The sequence below is a fragment of the Pseudorasbora parva genome, chromosome 1 (genome assembly GCF_024679245.1).
Source record: "Pseudorasbora parva isolate DD20220531a chromosome 1, ASM2467924v1, whole genome shotgun sequence".
NCBI classification, from domain to species: Eukaryota; Metazoa; Chordata; class Actinopteri; order Cypriniformes; family Gobionidae; genus Pseudorasbora; species Pseudorasbora parva.
This window is the reverse complement of record NC_090172.1, coordinates 66,630,716-66,642,810: the sequence shown is the minus strand read 5'-3', so window position 1 is coordinate 66,642,810 and position 12,095 is coordinate 66,630,716. Positions and strand designations below refer to the sequence as shown.

At 39.8% G+C, this 12,095-nt stretch overlaps 1 protein-coding gene across 1 annotated transcript in view; it reads left to right on the top strand.

Moving 5' to 3' along the window:
- The window catches only part of LOC137080903 (uncharacterized), a 470,496-nt gene that overhangs the window by 138,171 nt on the left and 320,230 nt on the right, over positions 1-12,095 (top strand). The gene's annotated exons all lie outside the window — the stretch shown is intronic.

Genomic DNA, 12,095 nt, shown 5'->3' with positions numbered 1-12,095 from the left:
CAGCGCACATACAATTTGAAGCAAACTTTGTTCAGTTTATCATTTTAAATAACAATTTCAAGTCTTGTGCGAGAACTCCGGTCTGACGCACATGTGATCATGCGTTGTTTACTTGTCACATCGCATGTGTAGTTGGGAAAGGTAGTTTGCACAACTGTGAGAGAGAGTTGTCGGCGATTGTTCCTCCTTTACAGTCATGCAGTGTGAAACCCTCTGTCGCCAATCCATCATGCAGTGTGAACACAGCAGTGACTGAATGATACCCCAGATAGTCATGCAGTGTGAAAAGAGCAGTGACCTGACGAGTTTGAAAATCGTGCAGTCTGAACTAGGCTTAACTCTAACGTGATCCTGAGACGGCCTGGATATGTGCCCAAGGTTCCCACCACTTTGTTCAGGGACCAGGTAGTGAACCTGCAAGCACTGCCTATGGAGGAGGCAGACCCTCCCTTGGCACTGCTCTGTCCAGTACTCATCCTCCACGCTTATGTAGACAGGACACAGTGCTTTAGGACCTAAGACCAGCTCTGTTATGGTGGGAAGCTGAAGGGATAGCTCTCACCAAACAAAGGATGTCTCACTGGATGGTGGATGCGATTGTTTTGGCTTACCAGACACAGGGTCATCCATGCCCCCTAGGGGTGAAGGCACACTCTACTAGGAGTGCGGCCTCCTCCTCGCCTCTAGTGCATGGCACCTCTCTAACAGACATTTGAAGATCTGCAGGTTGGGCAACACCCAACACATTTGCCAGGATCTATAACCTCTGAGTGGACCCATTGTCTTCTCATGTACTTGCCTCAAGAACTGGCCGGTAGCTAGACTGACTCAGGTGTCTTCACTTGCTCGCCATTCCTCCCCACAGACTGGATACATGCAATATTCTCCTCAGGTGAGGTGACCCCTACATGTGTATTTCCACTGTAAGTCTCTGTCCCTTGGTAAGCTTTCCACCTCTGGGGGTAAAATTTCCACCTGCGACTCGACTGGTTTCCCCAGAGTTTCTCTGTTTGCAGCCTCTCTCGGGCCATATGTGTGTCACTAAGTCCTCCCTATAGGCGGGCATTTGGTGCATGTTTCCATGTAGAATAGGCTTCCCAGTGTACCTTGGTATTCCTGTGATAAGTGGGAGTCCTTCGTCTGTACTAGAACTTACGACAGGGCACTCACACTTACGCAGGGCACTGGATGACAGCCGACCCCATTCATCAGTCACAGACATTACACGGTGTGACAGAATGAAAGGGAACGTTTCAGTTATGTATGTAACGTAACGTCCCTCTGCCACTTACACTGTACTGCTGGAACTGCTGGGAGTTCAGTCTCGGCTCCTCAGCAGATGACATACGATGTTGCCAGTGTAATTTCTTATAGACCTATTATATATTTATATAATAGCAACATTTTATGTCAAATTTAAATATAATATCTACTTTTCTTAGTTTTAATCATAATGAAAATTTGAAATGTGCCATAGTTTAATGGAAGATTGCTGCCATCAACACTTGCTAGTCCTAGTGAATAGTTTGTACATGAATGCTAGATGTTATTGATCATGCTATTTGTGTTTAGGCTGTCTTTGGTTCTATTTTTGTATGACGTTTAACATCATCAGCATTTTTTGTTTATAATATCATGAACACAATGATAGGGTTGGAATGGGCTGTGGGCAAAAATGGTGCACACATTGGTAAAATACTCATAAAATATGAGCAGACTTTTATGTCACTCTACCACCATTTTGAAACTGCAGCAAAAGCTCCAGCAACAATTAGATATAATAAAGAATAAAAAAATAAAATAAAATAAAAACATGCACAAAAAAAGAGCTACAGCATCATTCATCACACAGATATAAAAAAAAAATCAGCAAGTGAATATTAACAATGGTGCAATAAAAAAAGATAATTCAGCCTCATTATGTATTCATGCTGCACTGCATCATGGGAGCTTTGCATGATTGAACTTATTCTGGCACCCAGCATGATCTGTCTGTGTCTAAAAAATGTATTTGCCCAGTATGATATTCTTCAAAATAACTGATGAATTAAGTCTTGCGTATGGAATGTCAAAGCTGCTAATATTAAAATAAATAAATAAATAAACATAAAAAGAAATGTAAAAATCATAAATAAATAAATAAATAAATACACATAAAAAGAAATGTAAAAAAATCATAAATAAATAGATAAATATAAAAAGAAATGTAAAAAATCATAAATAAATAAATGAAGATAGAAAAGCAAAAAAAGAAAATTTATTTCCATATTTATGTGTTTATTTATTTCCAAATATATTTATTATTTTATTTATTTATACATTTATTCATTTCTATTTTTATTTATTTACACATGTATTCCTTTCTACATTTATTTATTTCTATATATTTGTATGCATTTATTTATTTCTACATTTAATTATTTCTACATTTATTTATTTCTGCATTTATTTCTTCCTACATTTATTTGTGCGTAAATGTGCACCTTGTGGTATGGCCAAAATACAATACGTATAGCCTACGGATGTTGATTCTGTTCAACCTTATTAAAAGTATGAACGTGACGTTTGCTCTCGTCTACTCTGACCATGATTCCATGTCAATCCAAAAATATGGCATGAATGGAATCAATGGAATCAATGAAGTGACAGGCTACGCTTAATACGTTTAATATGAAACTAAAACAGACAGCAGGTGTCAGCACGTCACTTTCGTAATGAGAGAGATCAATCCATTCGTTTGATTCCTTAAAATACACAAATCAAAAACAACTCTACGTGTTGAAGCGGTTCAGCTGTATATTTGTTTCTGATAATTTCTATTTAAGCCTATGCTTAAATTAATAAATAAATACTGTCATGACTAAATGTTCAAAAAGTTGGCAGAGAAGGGGTCATGTTTGGGGAACAACATAATTGATGATATGCTATTTTTCGGGGCCATGAGTTTTTCTCACCTGTTGTATTGATAATGAACTTCATGTTGTGTGGAATATAACACCTGTGACCGGATTTTTAATCTCTCTCTCTCTCTCTCTCTCTCTCTCTCTCTCTCTCTCTCTCTCTCTCTCTCTCTCTCTCTCTCTCTCTCTCTCTCTCTATATATATATATATATACATACAGTGGGGATCTAAAGATTGGGCACCCCAGGTAAATTTTTTTATTAATGTGCATAAAGAAGCCAAGAAAAGATCTTGAAAAAAATCTCCAAAATGCATCAAATGACAGATTAGACATCCTTATAATAAATCCAAAAAAAAAAAAAAAAGTCCAAAGTTAGATTTTATTTCCATCATTTACACTTTCAAAATAACAGAAAACAAAAAAAAAAGCTGTCTGCAAAAGTTTGGCCACCCTGAAGAGTTAATACTTTGCACTGCCCCCTTTGGCAAGTATCACAGCTTGTAAATGCTTTTTGTAGCAAGGCAAGGCAAGGCAAGTTTATTTATATAGCACATTTCATACACATTGGCAATTCAAAGTGCTTTACATAGAAAGGAATTAAAATAGGGATAAAAAATGCATGAGAAAAAGAATACAATGTGTCAAAATAAAAATAGAAACAGTTGTAAAGAGAATTTAAAAAAAAAAAAAACTGATTCCAGATAGATTCCTTTCTGCCTGATTCTAAATTCTGGTACTCCTGTCTGAGATGGAAAAGATAGAGCAGGTTCACAATGTCTCCTGGACCTTACAAGTCGGTCCAAGACGGGCTCCTGTAGGGGACGTTAGCTTTGCCCCGCAGGGCCTCCCCTTTCTTGAGTTCGCTTCTTTAAACTCTCTGCTACCACAAGCAGAAAGAAGCAAAGCACACTGCTCTCCTTTTCCAATCTCTTCCAGTCAGAAAGCCCTAACCAAATGTAATAATCAACAGATGTATAAGAAATATAAATATACAGTTGCAAAGAGAAGTAAAAATAATAAAATGATGAACCAAAGATAAGAACAAAGTTGCAAAGAGAAGTAAAAATAATAAAATGATGAACCAAAGATAAGAACAAAGTTAAACTAAAACAGTTATAAAAGAATAAAAGATGATGCATAGATAAGATAAGGTGCAATCAGTCAGACGTACAGTGGCTCAGTGCTCATTCAGTAAATGCACAGCTGAACAGATGTGTTTTGAGTCTGGATTTGAATGTGGCTACTGTTGGAGCACATCTGATCTGTTCAGGAAGCTGGTTCCAACTGCGGCTGGCATAATAGCTAAAAGCAGACTCTCCTTGCTTTGAGTGAACTCTTGGTATTTCTAACTGACTTGATCCTGCTGATCTGAGTGATCTGTTGGGTTTGTATTTAATCAGCATATCTGCGATGTATTGAGGTCCTAGCTCATTGAGAGATTTATAAACAAGTAATAGTACTTTAAAATCGATCCTAGATGTAACTGGAAGCCAGTGTAAAGACCTGAGGACTGGTGTGATATGGTCATATTTTCTGGTTCTGCTCAGAATCCTGGCAGCAGCGTTCTGTATGAGCTGCAGCTGTCTAATGGTCTTTTTGGGAAGGCCGGTGAGAAGGCCGTTACAATAGTCCACCCTACTGGTGATAACAGCATGAACGAGTTTCTCTAAGTCTTGCCTGGAGACAAAGCATCTAATTCTTGCAATATTTTTCAGATGATAGTATGCTGATTTAGTTATTGCTTTGACATGACTACTGAAACTCAGGTCTGACTCCAAAAAAAGCTAGCCAAGAGTCTTTGAAGGACATGGCAAAACCTTTAGTTTATGCCTCTTGACGTAATCCACCGTGGATTTTGAGGTGTGTTTCGGATCATTATCTATTTGGAGAAGCCATCCTCTCTTTAACTTCAACTTTTTCACAGATGGCATCAAGTTAGCATCCAAAATTTGCTGAAATTTAATTGAATCCATTTTTCCTTCTACTCGTAAAATGTTCCCTGTGTGCCACTAGCTGCAATACAACCCCAAAACATGATTGATCAACCCCGATGCTTAACAGTTGGACAGAGGTTCTTTTCATTAAATTCTGTGCCCTTCTCCAAACATACCTTTACTCATTCCGGCCAAAAAGTTATATTTTAACCTCATCGGTCCACAGAACTTGTTACCAAAATGCATTAGGCTTGTCTATATGTTCAATTGCAAACTTTAAACGCTGATTTTTGTGTTGAGGACGTAGAAGAGGTTTTCTTACGATGTCTCTTCTAGGAAGACCATATTTTTACAAGTATCTCTTTATAGTGGAATAGTGTACCACAACTCCAGTGTCTGCCAGATCTTTCCGGAGGGATCGTGCAGTCAAACGTTGGTTTTGACTGACTTGCTTTTCCCACAATCCTGCGAGCCGTTCTGTCTAATATTTTTCTTGGTCTTCCAGATCTTGCTTTAACTTCCACTGTTCCTGATGATTGCCATTTCTTAATTACATTCCGAACAGAGGATATTGGCATCTGAAAACGCTTTGCTATCTTTTTATAGACTTCTCTTGCTTTGTGAGCATCAACTAGTTTCAGTTTCAGGTTTCTTGACAACTGCTTAGAAGAACCCAAGGTGCTGATTTGTTAGGGCAATGTCAGATGAGTCTGGGCATTTAAAACCTTTGAGATTGACCTCACCTGGTCTATCCAGATGATGATTAGGAACAATCCATGACATTATCAGGTCTCAGCTTTTTGAAAGTGTAAATGATGGAAATACAATCTAACTTACAATCTAACTTTTAATATATATATATATATATATATATATATATATATATATATATATATATATATATATATATATATATATATATATATATATATATATTAAAAGAATGTCTAATCTGTCACTTGATGCCTTTTGGAGATTTTTCCATATTTTCTTGGCTTCTTTATGCACATTAATACAATTATTTATCTATATATTACACACACACACACACACACTTAAACACAGTGCCTCTTACAAAGTAAATAAAAAAGCAGAGGAATGATGAAGCTAGTGTTATTAGCCAAAACATTAATGATTTCGAGATGTATTATACAGTAAAACTACATAATTTTACTTGTTTAATGCTCCAGTATTTAAGCATAGTAGCTCTGTTTTTTAACCTCCTTCTTTTTATTCTTTTTTTAATTTTCATGAATCATGTGATTTTGATTTGGAATAGCCCTGCTGCTGCTTCATTTACTAATACAACTGATATACACTCTAGTTTTATGTGCACTCATATTATTAAACATAGCTAAACATTTTACAGAATGTTTTAGAAAAATGACAGAATACTGGGCTCACCTTTACGAGTCTCTTTGCTTGTACAGCAGAAGTTCTTACAGTGATATTCACAATATGTTATATAGGGAAACACTAATTCCCTTTATATATCCTGACAGTAGAAGAGGTGGTGGCATGTGGGAAGTCATACATGGTTAAAAAAAAAAGATTAGATATCTTTACACTATTTTTTCCTCATCTGTCTTTTGTCCTCTCTGGAATGAAAGCATATCCGTGAAACCAGTTTGAGAATGACTTGTTCTCACGCAGGTAAATACGTCAACATTACCTCAACAAACTGATAGGAATGTTTTGCAAGCTTTTCTCTGTGAGTCAAATGTGGCTCTGTACACTCTCTGTCATTTTGTGCAATTTGTTTTAGGTCTAGAATAAGTAAATGGGAGCTACGGTCCTCCACATCTGGGCTGGATTTCCTGATAAAGTTGTATCTTAGTGCCTTATGAAGACTCTAAGGGTGTAACTTAACCAAAGGTATACAATTTCTAGGCGTGTTCCCCAAACTATATGAGGTTGCTTAAAGCCTAGTTCAGACTGCACGATTTTCAAACTCGTCGGGTCACTGCTCTATTCACACTGCATGACTATCTGGGGTATCATTCAGTCACTGCTGTGTTCACACTGACCGATGGTTTGACAACAGAGGAGTTCACACTGCATGACTGAACAAGAGGAAGAATTGCCGACAACTCTCTCTCTCTCCGGTGCGCAAACTACGTTTCCCAAACACACGTGCGATGTGACAAGTAAACAACGCGAGATCACACGTGCGTCAGACCAGAGTTCTCGCGCGAGACTTGGAATTATTATTAAAAATGATAAACTGCACAAAGTTTGCTTCAAATTGTATGTGCACTGATTAGTGAAGAAAAAGAAAAAAAGATTATGGCGGAAGAAATTGTTGGAGAGACAGAGGGAGCCAGGATTGTGTTCTGCAAAGACAGTTTGAGGTAAATAAATAATTTTGTAATGTGCTGCTGCTGCGGCTGGATGTGCAAATGTTTGGGCTTTGTTTCTGTTTGATAGAATTGTAAATATATCTATTAAAATACTGATATTCTGCTCTATAACTCCTCCCTGAACGTCCTGCTGCCCTGTATCTCACTCTCATTGGCTGTCGGTCATCGCCGATGTAATTTTCAGTCAGAACGCAGTTCACACAGCAGGAGTTTGATTCGCCGACAGGTCCAGATATTTAGCATGCCAAATATCTCACCGGCGTCGGCGACTCGTCGGCGATTCTCTCTGATCGCGTCTTTGATTATTCACACTGCGTGATTGTCACTCGCGTGCACAAGCACCGATTTGCCTGTGATCTCGGGCATTTGTCGGCGATTTCACAAAACCTGACGGCGACTCAAAATCGGGGCAAAAATCGGGCAGTGTGAACTAGGCTTAAGGTATAATTTCTTAAGTTTTTTTTTCCTGAGGTGTACTTATATTGTCCGTATAATGTTTACATCATAAAATGTTATAATTTAGAAAATAAAAGGTTTTTATATCCTGATTTTAGCCTTCTGGCTTTAATGCTCTGTTTGTAGGGGCATGTCTGCTGTGAGTGTCACGGCTGTAATGAGAGACAGAGAGGATCCAATAGCGAAAGATAACAAGTTTATTGTTAAACAAGATGGTAAGCGACAAGACTCAGATATCAGACAAAGCAGAAAATAGACAGGCTCCAGGGCACAGGAAGGCAAACTATGGCGAAGGTCAGGTGCAGGCGGCCAGGCAGATGACACAGCGGAGCAGGGAAGCAGCGGACAACCAGAGGCCAAAATCCTGGATCCGGAACAGAGATAATCCCCCAGGGGAGCCGAAGCCAGCCATGCCTATAACAGTCTGACAATGAGTCCCAGTGAGAGAGCAGTTTAAATAGTGAGACTGATGAGTGCAGCAGGTGAAGGTGATGAGTCCCATAATATGTGACCACGTCTCCAACACAACCTTACAAAGGGGACAGTACAAGGTATTAACTCTTCAGGGTGCCCAAACTATTGCAGACACCATTTTTTTGTTTTCTGTCATTTTGAAAGTGTAAATGATGGAAATACAATCTAACTTTTATATATATATATATATATATATATATATATATATATATATATATATATATATATATCAACTCCTTTCGAACGTTTTGACTTTTCTCTTTCGTACCGCCCAGGTTCTAAAAACATCAAACCTGATGCTTTGTCGCGCATTTTGACTGCTCCGAACGCCCGTCTACTCCCGAGTGCATTTTACCAGAGAGACGAAGAGTCTCCACACTCATATGGGAGGTCGAATCGAAGGTCAAGACGGCCTTAGAAGGGGTAATGCCTCTGCCCGGTGGACCACTGAACCGATTATTCGTTCCAGAGGGAGTTCGGTCCGACGTTGTTCGATGGGGACACTGCTCCAATGTCGCTTGTCATCCAAGAGTTAATAGAACCAAAATTTCTGGATAAACAACGATTCTGGTGGCCCAGTATGGCTCGTGACATCCGAGATTTTGTTTTGTTCAGATTTTGTTTTGCCTGTTCAGTCTGTGCCATGGGGAAGACATCTAACTGTCCTCCCGATGGGCTCCTTCAACCGCTGTCTGTCCCTTCGAGACCCTGGTCCCATATCGCTCTAGATTTTATTACCGCCCTCCCAGGGCAAGACGGTTGTTTTAACCGTCGTGGACCGATTCTCGAAGATGGTACATTTTGTTCCCTTGCCCAAATTACCTTCAGCCAATGAGACTGCGGTCGATCACGTCTTTCGTTTACATGGCCTTCCGATGGATGTGGTCTCCGACAGGGGACCCCAATTCGTGTCCAAATTTTGGCGAGAATTTTGTAAATTATAAGGGGCGACAGTAAGTTTGTCTTCGGGGTTTCATCCTCAGAGCAATGGCCAGACTGAGCGAGCCAACTAGGATCTTGAGAGGGTTACGATGTTTCAACTCATCTCGGATTGAGTATGCACATAATTCATTACCAATGTTGTCGTGGCAAATTCTAAGTTCTAACTTGTCTAACTCTTTAAAGAAAAATCGAAGTTCCAGGTCTCAGAAGAATTAACTTTATTGCTGGGATAACAACAAAGTGAGATGCAGCTGTTCATCTGACCATCTCATCCTCAGCTCACACTTTTATACAGTTCTAGCTCAAGTTTTAATGGCAGGTGCCTTACTCCCTACACTTTTTGCTACAGTTGTTCTATTCATAAACTTATCTAGTCTTCTTTGTAATGGTGGCCGACTGCCACTAGTTTCTCTTTCTCATCCATTAGGCACCATTCTTTTTACAGTCATCTCATGGTTTTTCCACAATTATATAAAAACAATGTATCCTATTTGTCTGTGGGCCTTCCCCGCCTTCCCAGTACATGACAGTTTCCCAGTGCTTCTCACCCATTTTCCCTTGCAACTAATGTAACAACTCCTGTTTCTCACACTTTGATGTTTCTTACAAGCGGCAGACCATGGTTTCTTGGTGCCCAGCTGAGGCCAGCTTATACTGCAGCTAAGGCCTAGTGAGGCCTACTAAGGCCTAATGAAAATTAATTTCTTCTACAGTGTCAGGTGTGGGCTTTTCACCTTTTGAATGTTGTTTAGGTTACCAGCCACCTATCTTTCCCAGTCTGGAATCCATGGTCGCGGTCCCCTCCGCGCATGTCTTCATCCAGAGGTGTCGAGACACTTGGAGTAGAGCCCGTGAGACTCTGCTCCAGGTGGGTAGACGCACCAATGCCCAAGCCTCCCCAGTCAGCAAATGTCCTTTGGCCCAGATCTGGCCCAGATAAACAGTTTAGATGTGGCCCAGATTAAATTGTGTTTGCCGGCCCAGATCTGCCCCACTTCTTCTTTACCACAGCTCAGCCAAAGCAGTGCCATAACTCCACCAAACGTGAGCCAAACAATACAATTGTATGTGGCCCTTATGTGGAATTTTAGTATGGCTGAGTTTTGTTAAATCTAATGGCCCTTATGTGGCCCACATGCAACTTTGAGCATTATGTAAAAGTCTTATTAACTCAATGGTCAATACAACACTCAACAACAAAAATGTATTCAATAATTTACTTTTGACAAATATTTACAGTTAATCAGAAACCATTTATATTAAATCATCAATCAATGACTCGTTTGGTGACTGTGTGCTGCATTACACATGGGATTGAAATGGTAAATACACTCAACTGAGGTTAATTGGACACCCTCCTCAAACAAATACATAATGCTGCACAAAATAACCTTAAAAAGACTTTGAAATGCCAAAACCTCACTTACCTGAAGATATGCATGACTGAAAACTCATGAGAGCAGATGAGAAAATGGCTCTGGGCAATATGTGCCAGATAACACCCACATGTGGCCCAAACATGCTTGCTATCTGGGTCCCGTCTACGTCGTGGGTCAAAAAGTGTGGCTTTCTTCTAAGAACATTCCTCTCCACAAGTAATAAGCTAGCCCCTAAATTCATTGGCCCGTTTACTGTCACCAAGATTCCTAGCCCGGTGACAGTCCGCCCCTCAAACTACCTCCTGCGTACGGGAGAATTCACCCCGTGTTTCATGTTTCCAAATTAAAACCTGTTTTTCATGCTCCTATTAATCTACCTACCCCAGTTGTTTAACAATAAACTTGTTATTAGGCCCGTGAGTGTGAGGAACAAGGAACAACACGGATGGCGATTCTCCCAAACCGCCGTTCCCCAGCGTGCTGCACGGCCCGTGAGAAGATTGATTACCAACGCCACTTTGGAAGTCTCTGAAGCGAAAGTGGTGGGTTGCAGAGAAAAAAACAATTACTGCATGAAAACACTGGAATACGGCATTATCCGGGCATGGTAAACTCCTGTGTAATTTTAGGTTTACCGGACGTATGTGGGAAAAAGCGGACCAGAGTAACACGGAACAGTATATTTCAAGATAAACCCAGAAACCTCACATATGCGGACATATACAGGCATCTGTGAAATTTCACGGAAATATACAGCTGAAACACTGCTGGGTGCTAGGACTGGTGACTGTTAGGTGTGAAGAAGGCCTTTCATATGTTAATGACACTAAGGTGCTGGCTGTTCTCAGAGGGAGGGGTGGCAGGGGAGGACTTCAGGATTGAGAATTATGATGTCCACACGGAGACGCGTTTAGCTGTATACGTATAAATTTTGTACCGTGTCAGCGTTTCGTCCACATGGATCCGGCATTTTAGAAGCATGCATCCGATATTTTTCGAAACCAGGTCCCAAAGTGGATAAATCTGAAAACGATCATCTTCCGTTTTCGTGTGTACAGCGAATCCGTATATTTTCTGAAACGGTGATGTCATCACACTACGTCCAGCACGGTGAAAGAGTTAAGGGATACAACTACGGGCACTGGGCATGCGCACATCAATATCGTGTCATTTAATTAACGTATCTGCATTGTTGTAAGGGTATGTTTTGGGTTGGGGTAGGTGTAGGCATTAAAAAAACACATCTGTTAAGTAGCAAATGTATTTATTGTTATTTTATTGTGAGATTTTGCCTCACCTCCGACCACTGCTATACCCCTGCTAGCCACAACTCTTCTTCTCTGTTTTTAGTGTATTTCTGTGGCAGACACACACTGGCCTGGCATGCAAACTACATCGTTTTTAGTCCGTTTTTGTAATCTCGTGTGGACGCAGATATTTCTTGAAACGAGGGAAAAAAAAGATCGGATTGGGAAAGCGCTGGCTTCGTGTGGACAGGGCCTTAATCAAAGTTTTTATAAATACACTACAAAATAAACACCCCGAACATATAGTCACAAAAACAGAGTATTTAAATTAAGGAATTGAATGGAACGAATAAAGGAAAATTAACCAACCATTTTAGAATAACACACATTTATTGTGAAGT